Raw genomic sequence first — 27,910 nt, forward strand, 5'->3', positions numbered from 1 at the left:
GAAAAAATCTTGGTCCTAATTTCATAATTTATAAATTATAATTAATTAATTGCATAACTAACCAGAATTTTTTATTTTTTAATAAAATACAAAACCACATTTAAAAACCACCCAAGAACCAAACTTGTCCAGATTTGACAGTTCGATGGTCCTTGTTATCCGGTTTTGTAGTTGAAGGTTGAGAATCGAATTTTGTGATAGCTCAAAAGTGTAAAGTGGACTTTTTCCTTTTCTTTTTCATTCCGAAGTAATTGGATTCCGGTGGTTGTGTCAAATGCATAAGAAAATCAATGCAATTCTTCCCCCTGCCTTGGCTGTGAAAAACAATATTGACACCGTTTATGTCTAAATATTTGTTTATAGTTGAAAAATTCAAAATTATGTTTCTTAAACGACCTTGAATGAAGGCATGTCCTATACCCAAGTTGTAGTGCTCAATGAGATCTAAAATATTATAGTTGAATTTTTTTTATTTAAGATCAATTAAGACCTCAAATATTGAATTTTTCGGGAGAAGTTAATACAAATGATAGTGTGGTGTGGTGTCTAGGAGTCCTCATGCCAAGTTCAAGGTCAAACAAACTATGGTGTATGGAGCATGACCGTGTAACGGTGGGTGGCCACTTGGGTACAAAGAAAAAACTTATTAATTTTTGGTGTAGTTTTCTTTTTTTTCTAATTTTTCGAATCAATTTTTAGGGCAGCTTGTAACATAGACAGTGTAGCTTCCTATTTTCTATAATGTTATTTTGTTTCAAAATCATTCAATACATGTGCAGCCGTGAAAATTTTGTTTGCAAAATAAGGTTAAATTGCTGTTTTATTAGATTTTTCATGTAAATTAGATGTGCGCGAAAGCTATTTAGTCACAAGAGCTCACGGATGAGTTGGATTTTCATTTGGATTTCTGTGTCGAATTCAATCGAACCAGATCTAGACACCTAGCTGGCTCGACCCTATCTTAAGCGAGCTCACCACGAGCCAACCTGCTAACTCACCTTTTTTTTTTTTGGGAGGAAGCTAACTCACCTAACAAGCCAGCACAGCAAAGCTACCACCAAAAAACGTCGAGGCCTGCTGCTTCTAACTTAACTATCCTGGTCCAAGACCTTGTTCAGGCCCAGCAACAACCAGCGCGCTCCTCTCCTTTTCTCTTCACTGACCGGTGGGACCGCAGCTGTATCAGCGTCGTTCCCACGCAGGCTCGTTCGCTCGCTAGCCGACAACGCGACGACGGGCCCTATGCATGGTCGCTTCCACCGCCGGGCGAAGTTCCCACGCTGCCCTTGCTAGGCGAGGAAGGATGATGAGTTCCTGTCCACCAGTCCTGCAGCAGTTCACTGTTCCCATGCCTCCCGGCTAAGGATGGATTCGGATGTCTGAACATCCGAATTATCCGTATTCGTATCCGCTTAAAACGTAAATATGGATATCCGTATCCGTATTCGAATTTAATATGGATGTCATATGGATGCATCCGAATTCGATTTTAAGAACTTTTCTCTATCCGATTCCATATTCGTATTCGAAGAATATCCGATTACATCTGTATCCGTCCGTATCCGCAAAGAAAAAATGACTAGTGAGACAATCTTAAACTTATCTTTATACCTATTACTTAATGATGTACAATATTTAAATTATTTAGAAAGCTAGATAACTAATAATATATTTATTAAAATTAGTAATGATATAAAAATTAACTTTAACTATTTAATATATTTATTTCATGATTAAAATTATTTAATACGAGTCAAATTAATTATTTATTTAATGATAAAATCTTTTTTATATATCTTAATTATTAAGTATTTAAATATTTATTTATTTTACATTTATAATTAGTATTATATATTTAATATAAAAGCTATGCATAGATAATTATATATTTTTTTATTAGCTATCTCCTAATCCTTTACTTCCTACTTACAGTATATAATTATTTTGATCTACTATAAGATTATTTACAAAATAAACATACTTATGATAGCTCTATGTTTCAAATCGAGAAGGTATTCGGATTCGTATCCGGATTCGAACTATCCGTTTTGTATTCGTATCCGATGAGATCTGCATTCGTATTCGTATCCGGATTAAAATGTGGTAAAAGGTGACATCCGGATCCGATTTCATCCGTATCCGATCCGAATCCATCCTTACTCCCGGCATCGCTACCTCTCCCGCTGAATTCACTGTTCACTACATGTGCCTCCGCACGGCATCGCTGCCGCACCTGACCCCACCGCCCGGCGCTCCTCTCCGCCGCTCGCTTTCCAGCCTAGCCTCAGGCCCTGTTTGGCAGGGCTCCACGAGCGGCTCCAAAACCGGCTCCGGTAGGAGCCCTGCCAAACGGGGTGCTCCACAGCCGGCTCCGGCTCCATGTCCCTAAAAATCCGGTGACTTGAGCACTTTGGGCGAGACGGAGCCATGAAAGTGTGGCTCCATCCGGCTCCGAGCGGCTCCTCCTCATCCTTTCCCAGTCCTGCCCTCGGTGGGGCCCGCCAGCACTGTGTGCCGGCATGTGGCCGACGGCCGCCGCGGAGGCGCGGTCCGCGGGGACCGGGGAGGAGGGCGGCCGGAGGGTAGATGCACGGCGGGCCCGAGATGGCCGGCGGAAGATGGCCCTGGGCGCGGCGGAGAGGGGCGGCGGTGGAGGGGGGCGAGGCCGCCGGCGGTGTGGAAAAGGGAGGCGGGGGGGGGGCGAGGCGGCCGTCGGCGTGGAGAAGGGCCGCGCCGGAGGGACCGCGTGGCAGCGGCGGGGCTCGAGGCGGCCGGCGTCGCGGAGAAGGGCGGCGCGGTGGAGAGGGCTGGTGGCAGGGGGAGCTCGCAGCGGTGGGGGCCGAGGCGCCGTCGGTGTGGAGAAGGCGGCCCAGTGGAGCTCGCGGCGGCGGGGGTCGAGGTGGCTGTCCGTGTGGAGGAGAAGAGGAAAGCTAGAGCAGAATGGATAAGGAGAGGAGGAGTAAAAAGAAAAGGGGAGAGAAAAAAAGAAGAAGAAAGAAAATAAAAGGAAGGGTAATTTAGATATTTTATAACATCAATCAAACAGGTGAAGCTGTTTTGCCAAACGTTTTTCAAAATGGCTCCAGCTCCACTAGAGAAGCCGCTCCATCAGAGGAGCCAAAGCTGAAGCTGTTTTTGGAGAAGCCGGAGCCCTGTCAAACAGGCCCTCAGACTGACTCCAACAAAGGAATGCAAAGTCATTTTTGCATCTCGGCGGACACTGTGCCGCATGAAATCCATCTCCAACAGATGAGGCATTGCAGCATGAAGTTTGCATCGTGAGGAGAGAGGTGAGCTAAAAATAGATTCCCTCTCTCCTCCTACGCAAATCCGAAGGCGAGCGGCGGGGCTGGCAGCGTGAGCGAGCGCGGGCGATCTCCTCCCCGCGCAGCGGGGTAGCGGCGACGCGCGCGGCGGGACGGAATGGTGGCGACGCTCCTTCCTCCCTGGCCGGCCGGCTTCCCCGCCGCCACCCACTCCCTCGCCGGCGCTCCTCCCATCCTCCTCCTCCCTCCTCTCTCCGCCGCGACCTCCGTCGGCCATCCCCCTCCTCTCTCCGCCGCGACCTCCGCCGGCCTCGAGCTCACCGGCCAAGCGGTGGCACGGGCGTGGCGAGCGGAGCCGCAGGCCCGCGCCGCCCTCACGCGTCTCGAGCTCGACCTCCATCACAACCTCCGCCGCATCATTTTGGGAGAGTTGCACTTGTGAGAGGGAAAAGCTTTGCTTGGGGAGTTTCTGCTTTGTTCTTGGCTCCTGGTTTTTCTCGTTTTCCCTCTGCTTCTTGCATGACTGCGTCGAGTGTTACCTCTGTCTTTGAGGAGTCTTGTTTTGGCTTTTGATCGATTGCGTCGAGCCGTTGCCCTTGTCTTAGGGGATCGATCTCTACTTGGGTAAGTGACTGTTTCTGCTTTTCTGAGCTTTGTGTCACTTGCTTGAGTTCTTCACTTTCTTTCTTCTCTTTTTATCACTTCTCTGGTTTCAGGTGGTGTGTTGACAATACACTCATCAAGGGGGAGATTGAGGAATGTTGAGTACTCTAGCCTGCTTGTGATGAGTGAATTGTCAACCGTGCTGTGTGATCGTTCGCTTGGTCTTTGGATTGCAGGTACACGGGCGTCGAGTGTCGACGGGGAGCTGCCGTGGAGGTGCTGTGGCCGATGGACCGTGCGGTGGACGGCGGTGAAGGGCAGCCGGGACCGGAGCTCGGACCGGGCGGCAGCTGTGGCGTCCACTCCTGGATCGAGGGCGCAAGCGGCGACAGAAGGCGGGTTTCTTGGTTTGCGCCACAAAACCAAGGAGGCGGACGGCGGTTGAAGACGCCAAGTCGTGGAGGCACGGGCGTTGGTCTCGGGACTGACGGAGGCGACGGGCATCGACGGTGTCTAGGGCCTCGCTGCGGGCGAGGAGGTGACGGGCGTCGGGCGGCGTCTAGGGCTGTCAGGAAGCCGAGGCGGGAACGGCGTCTAGAGCCACGGCGTGGAGGCGGGAATCTTCCCGCGCGTGAGGTTTTGGCGGTTTTCTCAAAACCGGCCACCTACCCGGGTTTCACGGACCCTCCAAAACCGCGGACTGGATCTTCATCAAGACGGCGGCATCGTGGAGAAGACTTCATTCCGAAGAAAGAACCTCGGCCGTCTGATGAGATCGTGTACAAGGGGTGCTGTAGGCCAACCGGTCTGACCGGTCCCTGGCACCGGTCTGACCGGTCTAACCAACCGGTCTGACCGGTGCAGCGTACCAGTCTGACCGGTCCCGCGGGTATAAATACCCCTTCACTTGTGTTAGGTCAAGTGCGTCTTTTGTATTGTGTCCGTGAATTCTATGTTTCCCCAGGCCGCCGCCCCTGCGTCTCCCTCCCTCTGTTCCTCTCGTTTGAGTTGATTTTGTCCATGGATTGTTGAAACCTTGTAAGGGATTTGATTGGGAAAGGAGGCCCTATCCTTCTTGTGCCCTCTGGGCTTTTGAATCAACTCAATTCTCTGGTTTTTGTGCCCGGTTGTGTTGAATTTCGGTTTCATTTTTGGTGCTCACGATTGCGATGGTTCCACGAGTTCCTTGATGTGATTCTTGTGCTTCTAGCCCTGTTCTAAACCTTCTGGAATCACTAGTTCGTTCGGATTCGATTTCTTGAGTTCTAGAGAAAACCCCATCCCTTTTGATCTCCTCCATAATTCTCAAGATTCGTTGATCTTTAGGACGAGACCTTTTGGGGATATGTTCACGGGGTAGGGGCGAAGCTATCCCCAAAGTTTCATCGATTTTCATGGTCGTTTGATCGAGATTCACCGTTTGAATCTAAGTTTTCGGGGGTTTTCTGGGTGCCACCGGTCAGACCGGTAGGCAAGACCGGTCTGCTCGCTTTTGCACAGCCCCGACCGGTCAGACCGGTCCAGTGCACCGGTCAGACCGGTCCTGGCTGTTCAGATCAGCTGTTTTCCCTATTCGCTTCCGATTTGCTTCATGGTTTCGCTCGCTCGTTCGAGGCCTTTTGTGTTGGTTTAGCTTTTCCATAGCTATTCCAAACTTTGGCCCGAACGCTTGAGGGCTTGGGTGATTTTCGGGATATAGGCTGACGGTTTGAATTTCGGAAGAAATTTTGATCGGCTCCCATTCACCCCCTCTGGTCGCCGGCTTCGGTCCTTCAATTGGTATCCGAGCTCGGGTGAGGTTTTCAGTACCTTAACCGGTTCGAAAACCACTCGGCAACCATGACGAGTCTTAGTAAGATCCCGGTGTTTTCCGGCGAGGACTATACCTACTGGAAGGTTCGCATGAGAGCCTTCCTGCAGAGCATGGGAGCCGAGGTCTGGGAGATTACCAAGAACCAGCTTTATGAGGTGCTGGCTGTTCGGACTACGCCTCTTCAGGTGACCCAGCACGAGGCTAACGCCAAGGCCGTCAATGCCTTGTTCGCTGGCGTTTCTCGTGTGGAGTTCTCACGCGTCCAGGGTTTTCAGGAAGCCCACAAAATTTGGACGTGCCTTGAGAACTACCACGAGGGTACACCTCAGGTGAAGGCCAGACTGTTCGAGACTCACCGGCGTGAGTACGAGAACTTCACACAGGAGCCGGGTGAGAGCATTGACCTGATGTTCAGTCGTTTTCAGTCGATTGTGAACAAGGTCAATGCGAACAGATCTGCTGGTGCCCTTGAATACACAGAGCACGAGAAGGCCCTCAAGTTCCTTTACGCACTTGATCGCTCTGTGTGGGATCTCAAGGTGAACACCATCATTGAGTCTGCTGGCTATGAGACTCTGACGGTGAACGAGCTTTTCAGCAAGCTCAAGGTCACGGAGGTGGATAACCAGACACGAGCCAAGCTCAATGGTGCCCCTCCTTCCAAGAGCGTCGCTCTTGTGACTGGCCCAGGTGGATCGAGCTCTAACGCTAACTCTGCTCTTGGCTTTTCTCTTGCCTCTTTGCCTTCTGTTTCAGATGAGCAGCTAGAGACACTAGGCGATGACGACTTGTGCCTCCTCATCAGCAAGTTCCAGCGCGTCTACCACAACAGGCAGAGGAAGAAGAACCCCAGGTGCTACAACTGCGGCGATCTGAACCTCTTCGTCGCCGATTGTCCCAAGAAGTCCGGCGGTGGCCAGAACAACTCCTTCAACTACTACCGCCACCGCGACCGCGACGAGGGAGGCTCCAACAAGGAGAATCGGCACCACAAGCACCGCAGTCGTGACCGGGGAGGACGCTTCGACAAGGAGTCGCTCAAGAAGCGCTTCCAGTACAAGGCCAAGAAGCGGGAGAAGGCCTTCCTGGCGCAGCTCAGCGACCTCGACAAGAGCTCCGACACCGACCACTCTTCTTCACCGACCTCCGACGACAACGACAACAAGAAGAAGAAGCGGGACAAGGAAGCCACCGGCTTCATCGGCCTTTGCTTGGCGGCCGGTCGGCGCAAGAGCTTCTGCACCATGGCGGGCGAAGCCAATGGTGCTCGTGCGTCTTCGGGTGGACATGCTACACCGACGCACTCCGGCTCTTCTCCTGGATCCGAGAGCAATTCAGAGGTCGAAGGCTTGGAGAACAGGTGGATCATGGACTCCGGTTGTTCGCGCCACATGACCGGAAATGACAAATGGTTCTCCAGCCTCACCCCGATGCGCTCAAAGGAGTACATTGTGTTCGGGGATAATGGAAGAGGAAAGGTACGTGGACTTGGCGCTGTTCGAGTTTCTGATCGCTTTACCCTAAGAGAAGTTGCTTTGGTTTCGAATCTTGGTTTTAATTTGCTCTCTGTCTCGCAACTTCTTAATGAGGGGTTTGAGGTTCGCTTTAAGGAGGGCTGTTCGCGTGTTCTTGATTCCAGGGGAGATTTGGTTTGCCGGATTACACCTCGCGATCGAGTTTTCTTGGTTGACTTCTCTGGAACTCCTTTTGGCCCTTCTCATTGCTTGATGGCTGGTCCTTCTTCTGATTTATGGAAGTGGCATAGGAGACTAGGACATTTGAGCTTCGATTTGTTGTCGAGACTGAGCTCACTTGGCCTGATCCGAGAATTGCCCAAATTGAAGTTTGAGAAGAACCTTATTTGCTATCCTTGTCGTCACGGTAAGATGATTGCCGCTTCACATCCGTCTGTTAATCAGGTGATGACCTCTCACCCTGGAGAGTTGCTACACATGGACACTGTCGGTCCTTCCTGGGTGATGTCTGTTGGTGGGAAGTGGTACGTGATTGTGATTGTGGACGACTTTTCTCGCTATTCTTGGGTCTTTTCATGAGAACCAAGGATGAGGCTTTCGAGTTTGTTCGAGACTTGATCTTGAGGTTGAAAAACGAGCTACCCCAGGCCATGCGAGCGATCCGCTCTGACAATGGCACAGAATTCAAAAATGCTCGTTTTGATGTCTTTTGCAGTGATCAAGGTCTTGAACACCAGTATTCTTCTCCCTACACTCCACAGCAGAATGGAGTTGTAGAGAGAAAGAATCGGACGCTGGTTGAGATGGCGAGGACGATGCTCGATGAGCATAGGACTCCTCGCAAATACTGGGCTGAGGCGGTTAACACCGCTTGTTACGTGTCCAACCGCATTTTCTTGCGTGCCTTCATGCACAAGACTTCTTATGAGTTGCGGTTTGGACGCCAGCCCCGTGTTGACCATCTCAGAGTTTTCGCTTGCCGGTGCTTTGTGCTGAAAGATGGAAATCTTGATAAGTTTGAGTCTCGCTCGTCTGACGGTATTTTTCTCGGTTATGCTTCTCACTCTAGAGCGTACCGTGTGCTGATTATTGATACTAACATCGTCAGAGAGACATGTGAAGTCACTTTCGACGAGACTGCACCGTGCAATTCTTCTATCTTTGAAGTTGCAGGAGATGATGAGCTCGGCACCTCCATCTTTGAAGATGAGGAGGAAGAAGCTACAGAGGGCGACGCTGAGGCTACCACGCGTGCTGTGGACCCAGCTATCTCTGCCACGAGCTCGGACGATGACGACGGCCCCGATCCGACTACATCTACTTCACGGGGGCTGTTTGAGGAGGTGACTCAGGCTACACCAGCTGCACCTGAGGAGGCACCAGCTTTGGTTGAGGAGGAAGCGACTTCGACACGGGAAGCACCACGACACATTCAGCGTCGCCATCCCCCTCAACAGATGCTAGGTGATCTCAACGAGCGAGTCACCAGGTCCAAGGTAACAAGTATCGCTGCCTTTGCTCATTCAGCGTTTGTTGCCTCTTTTGAGCCCAAAGATATTGGACACGCTCTTTCTGATTCTAATTGGGTCAATGCCAACATGAGGAACTTGAAAATTTTGAAAGAAACCAAGTTTGGGTTTTGGTCGAGCCTCCACCTACTTGTAATACCATCGGAACGAAGTGGGTTTTCAAAAACAAGCAGGGTGAGGATGGTTTGGTTGTTAGAAACAAGGCTCGTCTTGTTGCCCAGGGGTTTTGCCAAAAAGAGGGTATTGATTTTGAGGAAACTTTTGCCCCTATTGCTCGTTTGGAAGCAATTCGAATCTTTCTTGCATTTGCTGCTTCCAAGGGTTTTAAAGTTTTCCAAATGGATGTTAAATCTGCATTCTTGAATGGCTTTATCGAAGAAGAGGTTTATGTGAAGCAACCCCCTGGTTTCGAAAATCCCAAGTTTCCAAACTGTGTTTATAAACTTCAGAAAGCTCTTTACGGTTTGAAACAGGCACCTAGAACTTGGTATGATAGATTGAAAATCTTTTTGCTGGCTCAGGGCTTTAAAATGGGATGTGTGGATAAAACTTTGTTCCTCATGCGATCTGGCACTGATTTCCTTGTGGTTCAGATATACGTGGATGATATTATCTTTGGTGGCTCTTCTCACGCTCTTGTCTCCAAGTTTTCTGAGCAGATGTCCAGGGAGTTCGAGATGAGCATGATGGGTGAGTTGCAGTTCTTCCTCGGGCTGCAGATCAAGCAAACTCCTCAGGGCACTTTTGTCCATCAAGCCAAGTACACTAGAGACTTGCTGCGGAAGTTTGACATGAGTGACTTGTCTCCTCAGCCGACTCCGATCAGTACATCTACGGCGCTTGATGAGGACTTGGATGGTGAGGCGGTGGACCAGAAGGAGTACAGGAGCATGATCGGCTCCCTCCTGTACCTGACGGCGACGCGGCCGGACATTTCATTCGGCGTCTGCCTCTGTGTGCGGTACCAGACTTCTCCGCGCACCTCCCACAGGCAGGTGGTGAAATGCATCTTCAGGTATCTGAAATTCACCCCTGAATTTGGTCTTTGGTACTCTGCGGATTCTTCCCTTGTTTTGGTGGGCTTTTCTGATGCCGATTTCGGTGGGTGTCGGTTGGATCGCAAGTCGACATCCGGCACTTGTCAATTTCTCGGTACATCTTTGGTGTCTTTGTCCTCTCGCAAGCAGGCTAGTGTAGCACTTTCTTCCACAGAAGCTGAGTATGTTGCCGCTGCTAGCTGCTGCTCCCAGATACTTTGGATGAAACAAACCTTGCAGGATTATGGCTTGAGTTTTGGTCGGGTTCCCATCTTTGTAGACAACATGTCAGCCATTAGCATTGCAAAAAAACCTGTCCTACACTCCAGAACCAAGCACATAGACATCCGATTCCATTTCCTGCGAGACAATCATGAGAGAGGACACATAGACCTGATCCATGTCCCTTCAGAGAGGCAAACCGCAGATATACTAACCAAACCGCTAGAGCAGGACACTTTTGCTCGCTTGCGAGGGGAGCTTGGGGTTTGTTACCCCTTTTGATCGCTGACTTTTGCTTTGGTTAGCTTGGTAGGTCTTTGTTTTGCTTCTCTTTGTTTTTCTAGGTTTGGTAGTTGCATTGTGCATATGCATTGTATATGTTTGCATCTTGCATTGTCTCACTTGCACTAGCATTCTTGAATACATTGCTATGATCTTCTAGTGCCTGCTAGTGTGAGTTGATAAACTTGATCATGTATAGCTTGCTCCACTGTGTATATGACATCATCTCAGTTAAGCTATTTTGTTTTGAAAATCTAAAAACATGATCACCCTGCTTTGGCTACTAGCATGTTAGGGCGTGTTGATGTGCTTTGCTATCTTATTCATGCTAGTATAGCTTTCTGTTCAGCAATTCACACTTGAAATGATCTAAATCTGATAAAATTGCTTGAACTGTTCTTGAAATGGATTGAAAAGATCCAGGTGGGATTGCTTGTCGCACTGATCGAGGTTTCGGGACGGCTCACTTTGCACTTGTGAGAACCCAGGCAAGGCTGTGCATGACTGAAACGAGTGCTTTAAGCTTCTGATTGTCTTTTGGCATAGGCTTGGCCTCGTTGCTAAGTGAAGCATGACAAGCTTTCAACCCCTGGCATTAAGAATTGATTGAGATAAATTTGATTGAAAAATAAATGTTGGCAACTTGTTTTGGCTGTTTTGGCTCACCTGTATGAGTTTGAGTAGCTCTGCTTTCCATTTCCTCTTGCTAGTACTAGATCATGGGTGTTGCTTTTATTTCTCCTAAACTGAACTTGCCTAGCTCTAGACTGTTTTGATATACCCTGTTGAGCTAGATGCAGTTCTTGTTTATGGATGCACACATGCTTGTGACTAGATGTTGCTCATATCATTGTATCCCTGAATGCTTTCACTTACACCTCCTGCATTGCATTCATGGCATAGCATCTGTTCAGGGAGAGTTTTTGCTTCAGGGGGAGCTTTAGGTCTTTTTAGACTTGATGTGTGCATGTGCCAACAAGGGGGAGAATTTTGAGAGAAGTGATCGAACAAGGGGGAGACTTGTTTGATTTTTTGAAAAACTTGTTGTGCACAGGGCTTTGAGAGTGCATCATTTTGGGAGAGTTGCACTTGTGAGAGGGAAAAGCTTTGCTTGGGGGGAGTTTCTGCTTTGTTCTTGGCTCCTGGTTTTTCTTGTTTTCCCTCTGCTTCTTGCATGACTGCGTCGAGCGTTACCTCTGTCTTTGAGGAGTCTTGTTTTGGCTTTTGATCGATTGCGTCGAGCCGTTGCCCTTGTCTTAGGGGATCGATCTCTGCTTGGGTAAGTGACTGTTTCTGCTTTTTTGAGCTTTGTGTCACTTGCTTGAGTTCTTCACTTTCTTTCTTCTCTTTTTATCACTTCTCTGGTTTCAGGTGGTGTGTTGACAATACACTCATCAAGGGGGAGATTGAGGAATGTTGAGTACTCTATCCTGCTTGTGATGAGTGAATTGTCAACCGTGCGGTGTGATCATTCGCTTAGTCTTTGGATTGCAGGTACACGGGCGTCGAGTGTCGATGGGGAGCTGCCGTGGAGGTGCTATGGCCGATGGACCGTGCGGTGGACGGCGGTGAAGGGCAGCCGGGACCGGAGCTCGGGCCGGGCGGCAGCTGTGGCGTCCACTCCTGGATCGAGGGCGCAAGCATCGGTGGATGGCGGGTTTCTTGGTTTGCGCCACAAAACCAAGCTGGCGGACGGCGGTTGAAGACGCCAAGTCGTGGAGGCACGGGCATTGGTCTCGGGACTGACGGAGGCGACTGGCGTCGACGGCGTCTAGGGCCTCGCTGCAGGCGAGGAGGTGACGGGCGTCGGGCGGCGTCTAGGGCCGTCAGGAAGCCGAAGCGGGAACGGCGTCTAGGGCCACGGCGTGGAGGCGGGAATCTTCCCGCGCGTGAGGTTTTGGCGGTTTTCTCAAAACCGGCCACCTACCTGGGTTTCGCGGACCCTCCAAAACCGCGGACTAGATCTTCATCAAGACGGCGGCATCGTGGAGAAGACTTCATTCCAAAGAAAGAACCTCGGCCGTCGGATGAGATCATGTACAGGGGGTGCTGCAGGCCAACCGGTCTGACCAGTCCCTAGCACCGGTCTGACCGGTCTAACCAACCGGTCTGACCGGTCCAGCGTACCGGTCTGACCGGTCCCGCGGGTATAAATACCCCATTCACTTGTGTTAGGTCAAGTGCGGCTTTTGTATTGTGTCCGTGAATTCTCTGTTTCCCCAGGCCAGCGCCCCTGCGTCTCCCTCCCCCTGTTCCTCTCGTTTGAGTTGATTTTGTCCATGGATTGTTGAAACCTTGTAAGGGATTTGATTGGGAAAGGAGGCCCTATCCTTCTTGTGCCCTCTGGGCTTTTGAATCAACTCAATTCTCTGGTTTTTGTGCCCGGTTGTGTTGAATTTCGGTTTCGCTTTTGGTGCTCACGATTGCGATGGTTCCACGAGTTCCTTGATGTGATTCCTGTGCTTCTAGCCCTGTTCTAAACCTTCTGGAATCACTAGTTCGTTCGGATTCGATTTCTTGAGTTCTAGAGAAAACCCCATCCCTTTTGATCTCCTCCATAATTCTCAAGATTCGTTGATCTTTAGGACGAGATCTTTTAGGGATATGTTCACGGGGTAGGGGCGAAGCTATCCCCCAAGTTTCATCAATTTTCATGGTCGTTTGATCGAGATTCACCGTTTGAATCTAAGTTTTCGGGGGTTTTCTAGGTGCCACCGGTCAGACCGGTAGGCAAGACTGGTCAGACTGGTCTGCTCGCTTTTGCATAGCCCCGATCGGTCAGACCGGTCCAGTGCACCGGTCAGACCGGTCCTGGCTGTTCAGATCAGCTGTTTTCCCGATTCGCTTCCGATTTGCTTCGTGGTTTCGCTCGCTCGTTCGAGGCCTTTTGTGTTGGTTTAGCTTTTCCATAGCTATTCCAAACTTTGGCCAGAACGCTTGAGGGCTTGGGTGATTTTCGGGATATAGGCCGACGGTTTGAATTTCGGAAGAAATTTTGATCGGCTCCCATTCACCTCCCCTCTGGTCGCCAGCTTCGGTCCTTCAAGTTGGCTTATTCTACTCACCTGCTAATTGAAAACATTACTGTTGCTTCCTAGTAGTTGCCCAAGTACAATCAGCAAGCGACGAAACGAAGCATTGGTCGCTGACTCGCTAGTCTCTGCTCTGCAGGGCCTTGCAGCATTGTTTTGCTCACCGGATGCAATTCCTCCCACTCCATCGAACTTGATCTAGACATCAACAAAGCCGGGACGGCAACGCCTGCTTGTTCTTCCTGCATTTCGAAGCGTTGACCTGAAAGCTAGCTAGAGTTGACTTGTCAAATTTGTGATCAGATTTTTCACATACACTTGTAACGCTGAGCTCTCCGGTAATTCCACACAGCCATCATGGCAGAGGCTGTTGTGGGAGTTCTGATCGGCAAGCTGGTCACAGCATTGGCAAACGAGGCAGCAACCTATGGCGCATCCCTTTTGTGCAAGGAAGCTTCTGCCCTCAAGGGTCTCTTTGTTGAGATCCCTAAAGCCGAGGTAGAGCTGCAGAGCATGAAGGCCTACCTGCGTGACTCTGAGAAGTTCAAGGACACTGACGAGACTACTGGTATCTTCATCAACAAGATCCGGGAACTATCTTTCCGGATCGAGGATGTTGTCGATGAGTTTATGTACAAGCTTGAGGATAACAAGCATGGAGGATTTGCAGCCAAGACCAAGAAGAGGATTAAGCATGTCAAGGTTTGGCGCCGCCTAGCACTCCAGCTCCGTGATATCAATGCCGAGCTTGAAGACACTACAAAGAGGAGGGACCGTTTTGTCATCCCAGGAATGCAGATATACACTGGGAGCAGTAGTGACCATCATTTCAGATCCACCAATCAAACTTCATGTTTTGCAAGGGAGGAGGATCTAGTGGGTATTGAAGGTAATGCAACCAAGCTCAAGGGGTGGCTAGTTGATGATTTGGAAGAAAGGAAGACCAAAATCACCAGAGTTTGGGGGATGGGTGGCATAGGTAAAAACTACTTTAGTTGATCATGTCTATAAGATTGTGAAAGTGGAGTTTGACGTTGCTGCATGGGTAACTGTGTCCAAGAATTACCAAGTCGAGGATTTGGTAAAGAAGATTGCTAGAGAGTTCAGCATCTCAATCGATTCCAGCAATATGGATATGAGAAGAGTAGTTGATGTCATCCGTAACCATCTTGAAGGTAAAAGGTTTATCTTGGTTTTGGATGATGTTTGGGAACAAGACCTGTGCATTAATAATATCATGGAAATCTTTCCAACTACTTGTATCAGCCGATTTGTCCTCGCATCTAGAAATTTTGAGGTTGCAACATTGGCAACTGGTAACTGCAACATTTGAGGTTGCAACATTGGCAACTGGTAACTGCACAATTGAGCTGGAACCACTAGGAGAAAATCAGTCTTGGAAGTTATTCTGCAAAGTAGCTTTCCGGAACAATGATGACAAAAGGTGCCCACCAGAGTTGCTAGAATTAGCAGTAAAGTTCTTACAAAAGTGCGAAGGGTTGCCTATTGCCATTGCATGCATAGGCCGTGTGCTGTCTTCCAGGCCCCCAACATACCTTAGATGGGAAACTGTGTACAAGGAGCTAGAATGGCACTCGTCTAAGAATGGGATCCAGAATATTGACAACATTCTGAAATTCAGCTTGGAGGATCTTCCATATGAATTGAAGAATTGCTTCTTACATTGTGCAATATTTCCAGAGGACTATGTAATGACGAGGAGGAGTTTAATTAGGCACTGGATTACTTCTGGATTCATCAAGAAAAAGGACAATGAAACACTAGAACAAGTGGTAGAGGGATACCTGATTGATCTTGTAAACCGAAGCCTACTACAAGTTGTGAGGAAGAATGAGTCTGGGCGAGTGAAACATTGCCGAATGCATGATGTTATCCGCCATCTTGCCATTGAAAAAGCCACGAAAGAACGCTTCGGTATAGTCTACGAGGACCATGGGACACTTGAGGTACATGGAACACGAAGACTGTCAATACAGAGCACCGATATTGCACTGCCAAATCAATCTGGTGCTCGACATCTCCGTGCAGTATATGTTTTTATGAGTTCTGTTGATATTGGTTCATTGAAGCCTATCCTTACATCTTCGATTTTACTGTCAACATTGGATCTCCAAGGTACTGAAATCAAGGTGCTGCCTAATGAGGTCTTCAGCTTGTTTAATCTGCGTTTCTTGGGTCTTCGGGATACTAGAATTGAGATTCTACCAGAGGCCATTGGGAGATTACAAAACTTAGAAATACTAGACGCAGCGCATACTAGTTTGCTATCTTTACCAAAGGATGTAGCAAAACTAAACAAGCTTAGGTACCTATATGCGACTGTAGAGGTCACTGAAGGATGTATAATCCGTCGGCGTGGAGTTAAGGTGCCTGGGGGCAAAGGAACTTGACAGGACTGCATGTTCTGCAGAATGTTAAAGCTAGCTCAGAGACTCTACATGACATTGCAGCTTTGACCGAGTTACGAAAATTAGGAGTCGACGATTTAACAACTGAGCACTCGTTAAGCTTGCGTAATGCTCTCCTGAACATAAAGAATCTTGTCAATCTGGTAATTATGAGGAATGTTGAGTACTCTATCCTGCTTGTGATGATTGAATTGTGAATCGTGCGGTGTGATCGTGCGCTTGGTCTTTGGATTGCAGGTACACAGGCGTCAAGTGTCGACGGAGAGCTGTCGTGGAGGTGCTGTGGCCGATGGACCGTGCGGTGGACGGCGGTGAAGGGCAGCCGAGACCGGAGCTCAGGCCGGGCGGCAGCTGTGGCGTCCACTCCTGGATCGAGGGCGCAAGCGGCGACGGAAAGCGGGTTTCTTGGTTTGCGCCACAAAACCAAGCAGGCGGACGGCGGTTGAAGACGCCAAGTCGTGGAGGCACGGGCGTCGGTCTCGGAACTGGCGGAGGCGACGGGCGTCGACGGCGTCTAGGGCTTCACTGCAGGCGAGGAGGTGACGGGCGTCGGGCGGCGTCTAGGGCCGTCAGAAGGCCGAGGCGGGAACGGCGTCTAGGGCCACGGCGTGGAGGCGGGAATCTTCCCGCGCGCGGAGTTTGGCAGTTTTCTCAAAACCGGCCATCTACCCGGGTTTCACGGACCTTCCAAAACCGTAGACCAGATCTTCATCAAGATGGCGGCATCGCGGAGAAGACTTCTTTTCGAAGAAAGAACCTCAGACGTCAGATGAGATCGTGTACAGGGGGATGCTGCAGACCAACCGGTCTGACCGGTCCCTGGCACCGGTCTGACCGGTTTAACCAACCGGTCTGACCGGTCCATGGAACCGGTCTGACCGGTCTCGGCGGGTATAAATACCCCCACCAGCCCATGGCTGGTTGAGTCTTTTGAGTCTTTTCGAATCCTTTTCGTTTTTCCTTTTCCTTTCCCCTGCTCCAGTTTAGGGCCAAGGGCTCCAACACAAATGAGGTTTAGGGTTTAGCTAATCTCTCAAATTAGTGGGTAGTATGATGGGCGGATGGCTCTAGCCTTGTATAGGTGAATTCCTCTGAGATTTATGAATGAAATCTGGTTAAGATTCACCCTTGTGTACTGAGTATTCATCCTCCCCTTCCTCTTTTGCGTTTGGGACTTGATTTCTCCCCTTTTGGGATGTTTCGTGTTTAGAGGAATCAAGCCCGTGGATTCGTGTTTTGCCGAACTCGTTGTGATGATTCTGATCTATCTAGCCTAGTGCCAAAACCTCTAGAATCGCGAGTTCTCACGAATTGGAGATTTTGAGTTATTGAGAAAACCCCAATCCTCTTTGATCTTCTCTTGATTTCTCACGATCTGTTAATCTTTTGGGAAAGATCTCTTGGGGATATGTTCACGAGACAGTTGTGAAGGTATCCTCCAAGTTTCATTGGATTTGGACTTCGTTTGCTCGAGATTCAACTTTTGAAGTCTTGTTCCCGAGATTTCTGGAAGCGACCGGTCTGACCGGTCCCTTCCACCGGTCTGACCGGTCTCTGCAGTCCAGTTCTGTGTTTCGACTTGTTTTGCTTCCACGTAGTTCCCTAGGGCGTTGTTGCTCTGAGATAGTTAGTCCATAGTTATTCTCTCATTTCCTAGGTGTGAGGGCTTGAGATGATTTCTGGGATATAGGCCGACGGATCGATTTCGAGAGAAATTTTGATCGGCTCCCATTCACCCACCCTCTGGTCACCAGTTTCGGTCCCTCAATTGGTATCAGAGCTTGGTTGAGGTTTTCAGTACCTTAACCGGTTCGAAAACCACTTGGCGATCATGGCGAGTCTTAGGAAGATCCCGGTGTTTTCCGGCGAGGATTATGTTTACTGGAAGGTTCGCATGAGAGCCTTCCTGCAGAGCATGGGAGCCGAGGTCTGGGATATTACCAAGAACCAGGCTTACGAAGTACTTGCCATTTGGACCTCACCTCTTCAGGTGTCCGAGCACGAGGCCAACGCCAAGGCTGTCAATGCCTTGTTCGCTGGCGTTTCTCGAGCGGAGTTCTTACGCGTCCAGGGTTTTCAGAAAGCCCACAAAGTTTGGACGTGCCTTGAGAACTACCACGATGGTACACCTCAGGTGAAGGCTAGACTGTTTGAGACTCACCGGCGTGAATATGAGAACTTCACACAGGGGCCGGGTGAGAGCATTGGCGATATATTCAGTCGGTTTCAATCGATTGTGAACAAAGTCAATGCGAACAGATCTACTAATGCCCTTGAGTACACAGAGCATGAGAAGGTCCTCAAGCTGCTTTATGCACTTGACCGCTCTATGTGGGATCTCAAGGTGAACACGAGCATTGAGTCTGCTGGCTATGAGACTCTGACCGTGAACGAGCTTTTCAGCAAGCTCAAGGCCACGGAGGTGGATATCCAGACACGAGCCAAGCTCAATGGTGCCCCTCCTTCCAAGAGCATCGCTCTTATGACTGGCCCAGGTGTGTCGAGCTCTAACGCTAACTCTGCTCTTGGCTTTTCTCTTGCCTCTTTGCCTTCTGTTACATATGAGCAGCTGGAGACGCTGGGCGACGACGACTTGTGCCTCCTTATCAGTAAGTTTCAGTGCGTCTACCACAACAAGCAGAGAAAGAAGAACCCCGGGTGTTACAACTGCGGCGATTTGAACCACTTCATCGCCGATTGCCTCAAGAAGTCCGGCGGTGGCCAGAACAACCACTTCGACTACTACCGCCACCGCGACCGCGACGAGGGAGGCTCCAACAAGGAGTGTCGGCGCCACAAGCACCGCAGTCGTGACTGGGGAGGACGCTTCGACAAGGAGTCGCTCAAGAAGCGCTTCCAGTACAAGGCCAAGAAGCGGGAGAAGGCCTTCCTGGCACAGCTCAGCGACCTCGACAAGAGCTCCGACACCGACCGCTCTTCTTCACTGACCTCCGATGATGACGATGATGACAAGAAGAAGAAGAAGCAGGACAAGGAAGCCACCGGCTTCATCGGCCTGTGCTTGGCGGCCGGTCGGCGCAAGGGTTTATGCCCCATGGCGGGCGAAGCCGGTGGTGCTCGTGCGTCTTCGGGTGGACATGCTACACCGACGCACATCGACTCTTCTCCTGGATCCGAGAGCGATTCAGAGGTAAACTCCACAATCGACCTGCTTGATACGGAGGTTAGGGAGTTGTACGCCGCTCTCGACAACCAGAAGAGACTGCTTAAGGAAGCAGCTAGAGAGCGTAGAAAGCTTAGGGCTGAGCTGGCTTGTGCTAGGGAGAAATATGGTGAGGATGAGTGCACTGGCTGCATATCTCACATGAACGATCTTGTTGCTCTCTGTGCCAAGCATGATGAGAACGTTGCGAACTTAGATGTTGCTAAGACTTCGCTGGCTGACGTGTCACATGAGCTCGCTAAGGCCAAGCATGAACTTGAACTGGTTAAGGACGCTCCCATCATTAGTGATGTGCTTGAATATGATGAGTGTCCTATCTTTAAGGCTGATCTAGCTTCTTTACAGTCAAAGTTTGCTACTGTTGTTTGTGAACTAGAGGAGCTTAGATCTAGGCATGTTCTGCTTGGTGCCTGTAAGCTTTGTCCCACGCTTAGGTCGGAGCTAGATGAGAAGAACGCCTTGGTTAAGTCTTTAGGGAAGACTAAGGTCGTGGAGTCTAGCCCACCTATTGACTGCTCTGTTTGCCCTGTTTTGATCTCTGATTTGGATAATCTTGCGATAGAGAAAGCCAACTTGGAGAATGAGAATACCTATCTTAGGGCGATTCTTAGTTGGGTTTCTGCTAGTGAGACGCAGTTGGGCATGATGATTAAGCAATTCTAGCGTGGTGATGGTTTTGGGGTCGGTTACACCTACACGAAATCAGACTTTGACAGGTTGTATGGTAAGATCGGCAAGGCTGCTAGAGTTCATAGTACTCTAAACACTGCTAGTTCGAGCACGCAGCCTTCGCTTGTTGACCCCGTGGATGGTGTGCTGAAAGAACCATCAAAAGCACCTCCACAGAAGCAGGTTTGGGTTCCAAAGCCCAATGAGCTGAGGAATCCCCTCGACACGCACCCTGCTGCCGCAGCTCAAGTTGCCCAGAAGAAGAGGGCTGCTCCTCCCCGTCTGCAGGCTAGGCCTCCACCTCCCAAGAGAGAGGTGAGGTACCACTGCGAGTACTGTGACAAAGAAGGTCACTTGGAGGAATTTTAATTCAGGAGGAAGCGGGCTGTGAGGCGTGAGCAGGAGAGATGGAACTCGTACATGTACTCTGCTTGGGTGCATGGTCCTCCTCGGCGTGATGGTAGGCAAGTTGCTAGGGCGCGCCGTGTAGGTGGAGGTCAGGGAGACGGTGGTGGTTACCGTGCTCCAGCGGGTGGTCGCTTTGCCGGTCGTGCTCCTGGTCGTTTTTAGTACGGCTATGGACCACGGGATTGAGGCTTTGGAGGAGGTTTCGAGGCAACATGTTTTCCTCGTGGTGGTGTTCGTCAGTCACGCCGTAGACGGGACGGGGGATACGCTTTGCCTGGTTTTGCTAACCCTTCTGTAGAGCAAATGGCTCGACACTGGTTTGCTTCTCACATTGCTAACCCCCAGTGTTGAGACATTTGCTCACCCTTTGTCTCACTACTGATGTGCAGGTTGGAGGCTTGGAGAACAGGTGGATCATGGACACCGGTTGTTCGCGCCACATGACCGGAAATGACAAATGGTTCTCCAGCCTCACTCCGATGCGCTCAAAGGAGTACTTTTTGTTCGGAGATAATGGAAGAGGAAAGGTACGTGGACTTGGCGTTTGTCGAGTTTCTGATCGCTTTACCCTGAGAGAAGTTGTTTTGGTTTCGAATCTTGGCTTTAATTTGCTTTCTGTTTCGCAACTTCTTGATGAGGGGTTTGAGGTTCGCTTCAAAGAGGGTTGTTCGCGTGTTTTGGATTCCAGAGGAGATTTGGTTTGCCGGATTACACCTCGCGATCGGGTTTTCTTGGTTGACTTTTCTGGAACTCGTCTTGGCCCTTCTCGTTGCTTGTTGGCTGGTACTTCTTCTGATCTGTGGAAGTGGCATAGGAGACTTGGATATTTGAGCTTTGATCTGTTGTCGAGACTGAGCTCATTTGGCCTGATCCGAGGATTGCCCAAATTGAAGTTTGAAAAGGACCTTGTTTGCCATCCATGTCGCCACGGGAAGATGATTGCCGCTTCTCATCCGCCTGTTAATCAGATGATGACCGCTCACCCTGGAGAGTTGCTACACATGGACACAGTAGGTCCTTCTCGGGGGATGTCAGTTAGTGGGAAGTGGTACGTTCTTGTGATCATGGACGATTTTTTTCGCTATTCTTGGGTCTTTTTCATGAGAACCAAGGATGAGGCTTTCGAGTTTGTTCGAGACTTGATCTTGAGGTTGAAAAACGAGCTACCCCAGGCCATGCGAGCGATTCGCAGTGATAATGGCACAGAATTCAAAAACGCTCGTTTTGACGCCTTTTGCAGTGATCAAGGGCTTGAACACCAGTATTCTTCTCCCTACACTTCACAGCAGAATGGAGTTGTAGAGCGGAAGAATCGGATGCTGGTTGAGATGCCATGGACGATGCTCGATGAGCATAGGACTCCTCGCAAATACTGGGCTGAGGCGGTTAACACCGCATGTTATGTGTCCAACCGCATTTTCTTGCGTGCTTTCATGCACAAGACTTCTTATGAGTTGCGACTTGGACGCCAGCCCCGTGTTGACCATCTCAGAGTTTTCGGTTGCCGGTGCTTTGTGCTGAAAGAAGGAAATCTTGATAAGTTTGAGCCTCGCTCGTCTGACGGCATTTTTCTCGGTTATGCTTCTCACTCCAGAGCTTACCGTGTGCTGATTATTGATACTAACATCGTCAAAGAGACTTGTGAGGTCACTTTCGACGAGACTGCACCGTGCAATTCTTCTGTCTTTGAAGTTGCAGGAGATGATGAGCTCAGCACCTCCATCTTTGAAGATGAGGAGGAAGAAGCTGCGGAGGGCGACGCTGAGCCTACCACGCGTGTTGTGGACCTAGTTGCTCCGCCACGAGCTCGGACGATGATGACGGCCCCGACCCTACTATGTCTACTTCCCGTGGGCCGATCGAGCAGGTGACTCAGGCTTCACCAGTTGCACCTGATGAGACACCATATTTGGTTAAGGAGGAGGCGACTTCGACGCGGAAGCACCTCGACACATTCAGCGTCATCATCCACCTCAACAAATTTTAGGTGATCTCAACGAGCGAGTCACCAGGTCCCAGGTAACAAGTATCGCTGGTTTTGCTCATTCAGCATTTGTTTCCTCTTTTGAGCCGAAGGATATTGGACACGCTCTTTCTGATTCTAATTGGATCAATGCCATGCATGTGGAACTTGAAAATTTTGAAAGAAACCAAGTTTGGGTTTTAGTCGAGCCTCCACCTGCTTGTAATCCCATCGGAACGAAGTGGGTTTTCAAAAACAAGCAGGGTGAGGATGGTTAGTTGTTCGAAACAAGGCTCGTCTTGTTGCCCAGGGGTTTTGCCAAAAAGAGGGTATTGATTTTGAGGAGACTTTTGCCCCTGTTGCTCGTTTGGAAGCTATTCGAATCTTTCTTGCATTTGCTGCTTCCAAGGGTTTTAAAGTTTTCCAAATGGACGTGAAATCTGCCTTCTTAAAAGGTTTTATCGAAGAAGAGGTTTATGTGAAACAACCCCCTGGTTTCGAAAATCCCAAGTTTCCAAACCGTGTTTATAAACTTCAAAAAGCTCTTTACGGTTTGAAACAGGCGCCTAGAGCTTGTATGATAGACTGAAAACTTTTTTTTCTGGCTCAGGGCTTTAAAATGGGATGTGTGGATAAAACTTTGTTCCTCATGCGGTCTGGCATTGATTTTCTATTGGTTCAGATATACGTGGATGATATTATCTTTGGTGGCTCTTCTCACGCTCTTGTCTCCAAGTTTTCTGAGCAGATGTCCCGGGAGTTCGAGATGAGTATGATGGGTGAGCTACAGTTCTTCCTTGGGCTGTAGATCAAGCAAACTTCCCAGGGCACGTTCGTCCATCAAGCCAAGTACACCAGAGACTTGCTGCGGAAGTTCGACATGAGTGACTTGTCTCCTCAGTTGACTCCAATCAGCACATCGACGGCGCTTGATGAGGACTTGGATGGCGAGGCGGTGGACCAGAAGGAGTATAGGAGCATGATCGGCTCCCTCCTGTACCTGACGGCGACGCGGCCGGACATTTCATTCGGCGTCTGCCTCTGTGCGCGGTACCAGACTTCTCCGCGCACCTCCCACAGGCAGGTGGTGAAACGCATCTTCAGGTATCTGAAATTCACCCCTGAATTTGGTCTTTGGTACTATGAGGATTCTTCCCTTGTTTTGGTGGGCTTTTCTGATGCCGATTTCGGTGGGTGTCGGTTGGATCGCAAGTCGACATCCGGCACTTGTCAATTTCTCCGTACATCTTTGGTGTCTTGGTCCTCTCGCAAGCAGGCTAGCGTAGCGCTTTCTTCCACAGAAGCTGAGTATGTTGCCGCTGCTAGCTGCTGCTCCCAGATACTTTGGATGAAACAAACCTTGCAGGATTATGGATTGAGTTTTGGTAGGGTTCCCATCTTTGTAGACAATATGTCCGCTATTAGCATTGCAAAGAACCCTATCCTACACTCCAGAACCAAACACATAGATATCTGGTTCCATTTCCTGTGAGACAATCATGAGAGAGGCCACATAGACTTGATCCATGTCCCTTCAGAGAGGCAAACCGCAGATATCCTAACCAAACCGCTTGAGCAGGACACCTTTGCTCGCTTGCGAGGGGAGCTTGGGGTTTGTTACCCCTTTTGATCGCTGACTTTTCTTTGGTTAGCTTTGTAGGTTTTATTTGCTTCTCTTCGTTTTCAAGGTTTGGTAGTTGCATTGTGCATATGCATTGTACGTGTTTGCATTTTACATTGCCTCACTTGCACTAGCATTCTTGTATACATTGCTATGATCTTCTAGTGCCTGCTAGTGTGAGTTGATAAATTTGATCATGTATAGCTTGCTCCACTGTGTATATGACATCATCTGAGTTAAGCTATTTTGATTTGAAAATATGAAAACATGATCACCCTGTCTTGGCTACTAGCATGTTAGGGCGTGTTGATATGCTTTGCTATCTTATTCATGCTAGTGTAGCCTTTCGTTCAGCAATTCATACTTGAAATGATCTAAATTTTGATAAAATTGCTTGAACTGTTCTTGAAATGGATTCAAAAGATCCAGGTGGGATTGCTTGTCGCACTGATCGAGTTTTCGGGATGGCTCACTTTGCACTTGTGAGAACCCGGGCAAGGCTGTGCATGACTGAAACGAGTGTCTTAAGCTTCTGATTGTCTTTGGCATAGGCTTGGCCTCGCTGCTAAGTAAAGCATGACAAGCTTTCAACCCCTGCCATTAAGAATTGCTTGATATAATTTGATTGAAAAATGAATGTTTGCAACATGTTTTGACTGGTTTGGCTCACCTGTATGTGTATGATTAGCACTGCTTTCCATTCCCTACTTGTTAGTGCTAGATCATGGGTGATGCTTTTATTTCTCCTAAACTAAACTTGCCTTGCTCTGGATTGATTTGATATACCCTGTTGAGCTAGATGCAGGTCTTGTTTATGGATGCACACGTGCTTGTGACTAGATGTTGCTCATATCCTTGTGTCCCTGAATGCTTTCACTTACACCTCCTGCATTGCATTCATTGCATAGCATCTGTTCAGGGGGAGTCTCAGCTACAGGGGGAGCTTTAGGTCTATTTGAGCTTGATGTGTGCATGTGCCAACAAGGGGGAGAAGTTTTTGGGGAGAGAAGTGATCGAACAAGGGGGTGTTTGATTTTTGAACTTGTTGTGCACAGGGCTTTGAGAGTGCATCATTTTGTGAAAGTTGCACTTGTGAGAGGGAAAAACTTTGCTTGGGGAGTGTCTGCTTTGTTTCTGGCTCATGGTTTTTCTCGTTTTCCCTCCACTTCCAGCATGACTGCATCGAGCGTTACCTCTGTCTTTGAGGAGTCATGTTTTGGCTTTTGATCGATTGCGTCGAGCCGTTGCCCTTGTCTTAGGGAATCGATCTGTGCTTGAGTAAGTGACTATTCTTGACTTTCTGAGCTTTTTGTCACTTGCTTGAGTTCCTCACTTTCTTGCTTCTATTTTATCACTTCTCTAATTTCAGGTGGTGTGTTGACAATGCACTCATCAAGGGAGAGATTGATCAATGTTGAGTACTCTATCCTGCCTGTGATGAGTGAATTGTCAACCGTGCGGTGTGATCATGCGCTTAGTCTTTGGATTGCAGGTACACGGGCGTCAAGTGTCGACAGAGAGCTGCCGTGGAGGTGCTGTGGCCGATGGACCGTGCGGGGGATGGTGGTGAAGAGCAGCCGGGATCGGAGCTCAGACCGGGCAACAGCTGTGGCGTCCACTCCTAGATTGAGGGTGCAAGCGGCGACGGAAGGCGGGTTTCTTGTATTGCGCCACAAAACCAAGCTGGCGGACGGCGGTTGAAGACGCCAAGTCGTGGAGGCACGGGCGTCGATCTCGGGACTGGCGGAGGCGACGGGCGTCGACGGCGTCTAGGGCTTCGCTGCAGGCGAGGAGGTGACGGGCGTCGGGCGGCGTCTAGGGCCGTCAAAAGGCCGAGGCGGGAACGGCGTCTAGGGCCACGACGTGGAGGCGGGAATCTTCCCGCGCGTGGAGTTTGGCGGTTTTCTCAAAACCGGCCATCTACCCGGGTTTCACGGACCTTCAAAAACCGTGGACCAGATCTTCATCAATATGGCGGCATCGCGGAGAAGACTTCGTTTCGAAGAAAGAACCTCAGCCGTCAGATGAGATCGTGTACAGGGGGATGCTGCAGACCAACCGGTCTGACCGGTCCCTGGCACCGGTCTGACTGGTCTAACCAACCAGTCTGACCGGTCCATGAAACCGGTCTGACCGGTCTCGGTGGGTATAAATACCCCCACCAGCCCGTGGCTGGTTGAGTCTTTTGAGTCTTTTCGAACCCTTTTCATTTTTCCTTTTCCCTTCCCCTGCTCCAGGTTAGGGCCAATGACTCCAACACAAACGAGGGTTAGGGTTTAACTAATCTCTCAAATTAGTGGGTAGGATGATGGGCGGATGGCTCTAGCCTTGTATAGGTGAATTCCTCTAAGATTTATGAATGAAACCTGATTCACCCTTGTGTACTGAGTATTCGTCCTCCCCTTCCTCTTTTGCGTTTTGGACTTGATTTCTCCTCTTTTGGGATGTTTCGTGTTTAGAGGAATCAAGCCCGTGGATTCGTGTTTTGCCGAACTCGTTGTGACGATTCTGATCTATCTAGCCTAGTGCCAAAACCTCTAGAATCGCGAGTTCTCACGAATTGGAGATTTTGAGTTATTGAGAAAACTCCAATCCTCTTTGATCTTCCCTTGATTTCTCACGATCTGTTAATCTTTTGGGAAAGATCTCTTGGGGATATGTTCACGGGACAGTTGTGAAGGTATCCTCCAAGTTTCGTTGGATTTGAACTTCGTTTGCTCGAGATTCAACTTTTGAAGTCTTGTTCCCGAGCTTTTTGGAAGCGACCGGTCTGACCAGTCCCTTCCACCGGTCTAACCGGTCTCTGCAGTCCAGTTCTTCGTTTCGACTCGTTTTGCTTCCGTGTAATTCCCTAGGGCGTTGTTGCTCAGAGATAGCTAGTTCATAGCTATTCTCTCATTTCCTAGGTGTGAGGGCTTGAGGTGATTTCTGGGATATAGGCCGACGGATCGATTTCGAGAGAAATTTTGATCGGCTCCCATTCACCCCCTCTGATCGCTAGTTTCGGTCCCTCAAATTAAAACGTCAAACGAAAATGAAGTTTTGCCATTGGAAGAACTCTGTTTACCAGAAACTCTTTCTAAACTTGCTCTGACTGGGCAGCTGGAAAAGGAACGGATGCCTCATATTCTCTCATCCTGGTTGCATCCCAACAACCTCACCGATCTGCATCTTACGTTCTCCAAGCTTGATGGAAAATCATTTCCTAACCTCATGGTGTTGCAGAATTTACGCTTCCTTACCCTTATTAAGGCTTATGATGGAAGGACGCTGTGCTTCTCTAGGCAGTCATTTCCAAGACTGAGATTCCTAAAAATATTGGATGCTCCGCACCTCAACCAAGTTGAAATAGAAGAAGATGCACTGGGAAGCCTTGTTACCCTAAAGTTTTCAGAGTGCCCAGAAATGAAGCGCCTCCCTCATGGCATTGAGCACCTCAGGGCCCTTGATGATATTTATTTGAAAAATACTGCAGATGAGTTTATAGAGATGCTTAGGCAGGAACATGAAACTGCTGAATGCAAGCAAGAACTTATGAAGATTGGCCACATTAGAAGGGTTATCATTGTGTCAACTGAGAAAAACTTTGGGCGAAGAATTATTTCCAGAAAAAGGGAATGAATGAGCTGTCTGAAGGCTTGTATGCTAGCTGCTAAGTCAACGTACAAGGTACGCGTTTATGCAGCTTCTTTTTTTGTTGGGTTCGGCCGGCGGCATGCAACACATTATCACTCCTAAACATCTCGTTGGTTTCATTTTCTTCAGGTTCCTGCGGCATGCCTCTGTTGCACTGCTTTGGTTGTTCAGTTCAGCGGTCAAGGAACATGCATTGAGCTACCGACCAAGGAGGCATAGGACGTTTACTTAAGAAAAGTAGTTTGCAAATTAAGCACAAACAATGTTCTGATTTATGTAATCCACGTCATTTGCTCTTGGCGTTCATGTAAACATAAAAAGTTGTGCTGCAGAGAACAGAGAGTGCTTCGCTTTGGGTTCCCGATTAGTTAGTGGTCGGAATGGATTGGCTTTATGTCCATGGGTGAAGCATCTCCAGGTCTTTTCCTTTTGTTTTGCTTAATAAATACTCCATCTGTCCCAAATTTTAGGTTGTTTTTACAAATATAGATGCAACTTTTTCTATGCAAACGACATAAATTTTGATGGAGGGAGTACTTGTATTTGGTGATGTCTTTTGTTGTGTGCATCAAGAAATTTGATTTGAATTTCAACTAGTAATTTGTTTATAAATAATTGATCAGATAAATAAAATAAATACTGTATGTAAATAAATTAGCACCAAAGGCTTTTCCTACTCCTATGGAATTGTAATTTTAGTTGGTTTTAAAAATGCATTGTAGTAGAAATCAATGATCAAAT

The 27,910-nt window shown here is 48.9% G+C and overlaps 1 pseudogene; it reads left to right on the plus strand.

Annotated features, from left to right (window-relative positions):
- Positions 1–13,403: 13,403 nt before the first annotated feature.
- Positions 13,404–27,154, plus strand: LOC120645418 (annotated as a pseudogene).
- The last annotated feature ends 756 nt before the right edge of the window (positions 27,155–27,910 follow it).

Source organism: Panicum virgatum, chromosome 8K, assembly GCF_016808335.1.
Source record: "Panicum virgatum strain AP13 chromosome 8K, P.virgatum_v5, whole genome shotgun sequence".
In the NCBI taxonomy this organism is placed as follows: domain Eukaryota; kingdom Viridiplantae; phylum Streptophyta; class Magnoliopsida; order Poales; family Poaceae; genus Panicum; species Panicum virgatum.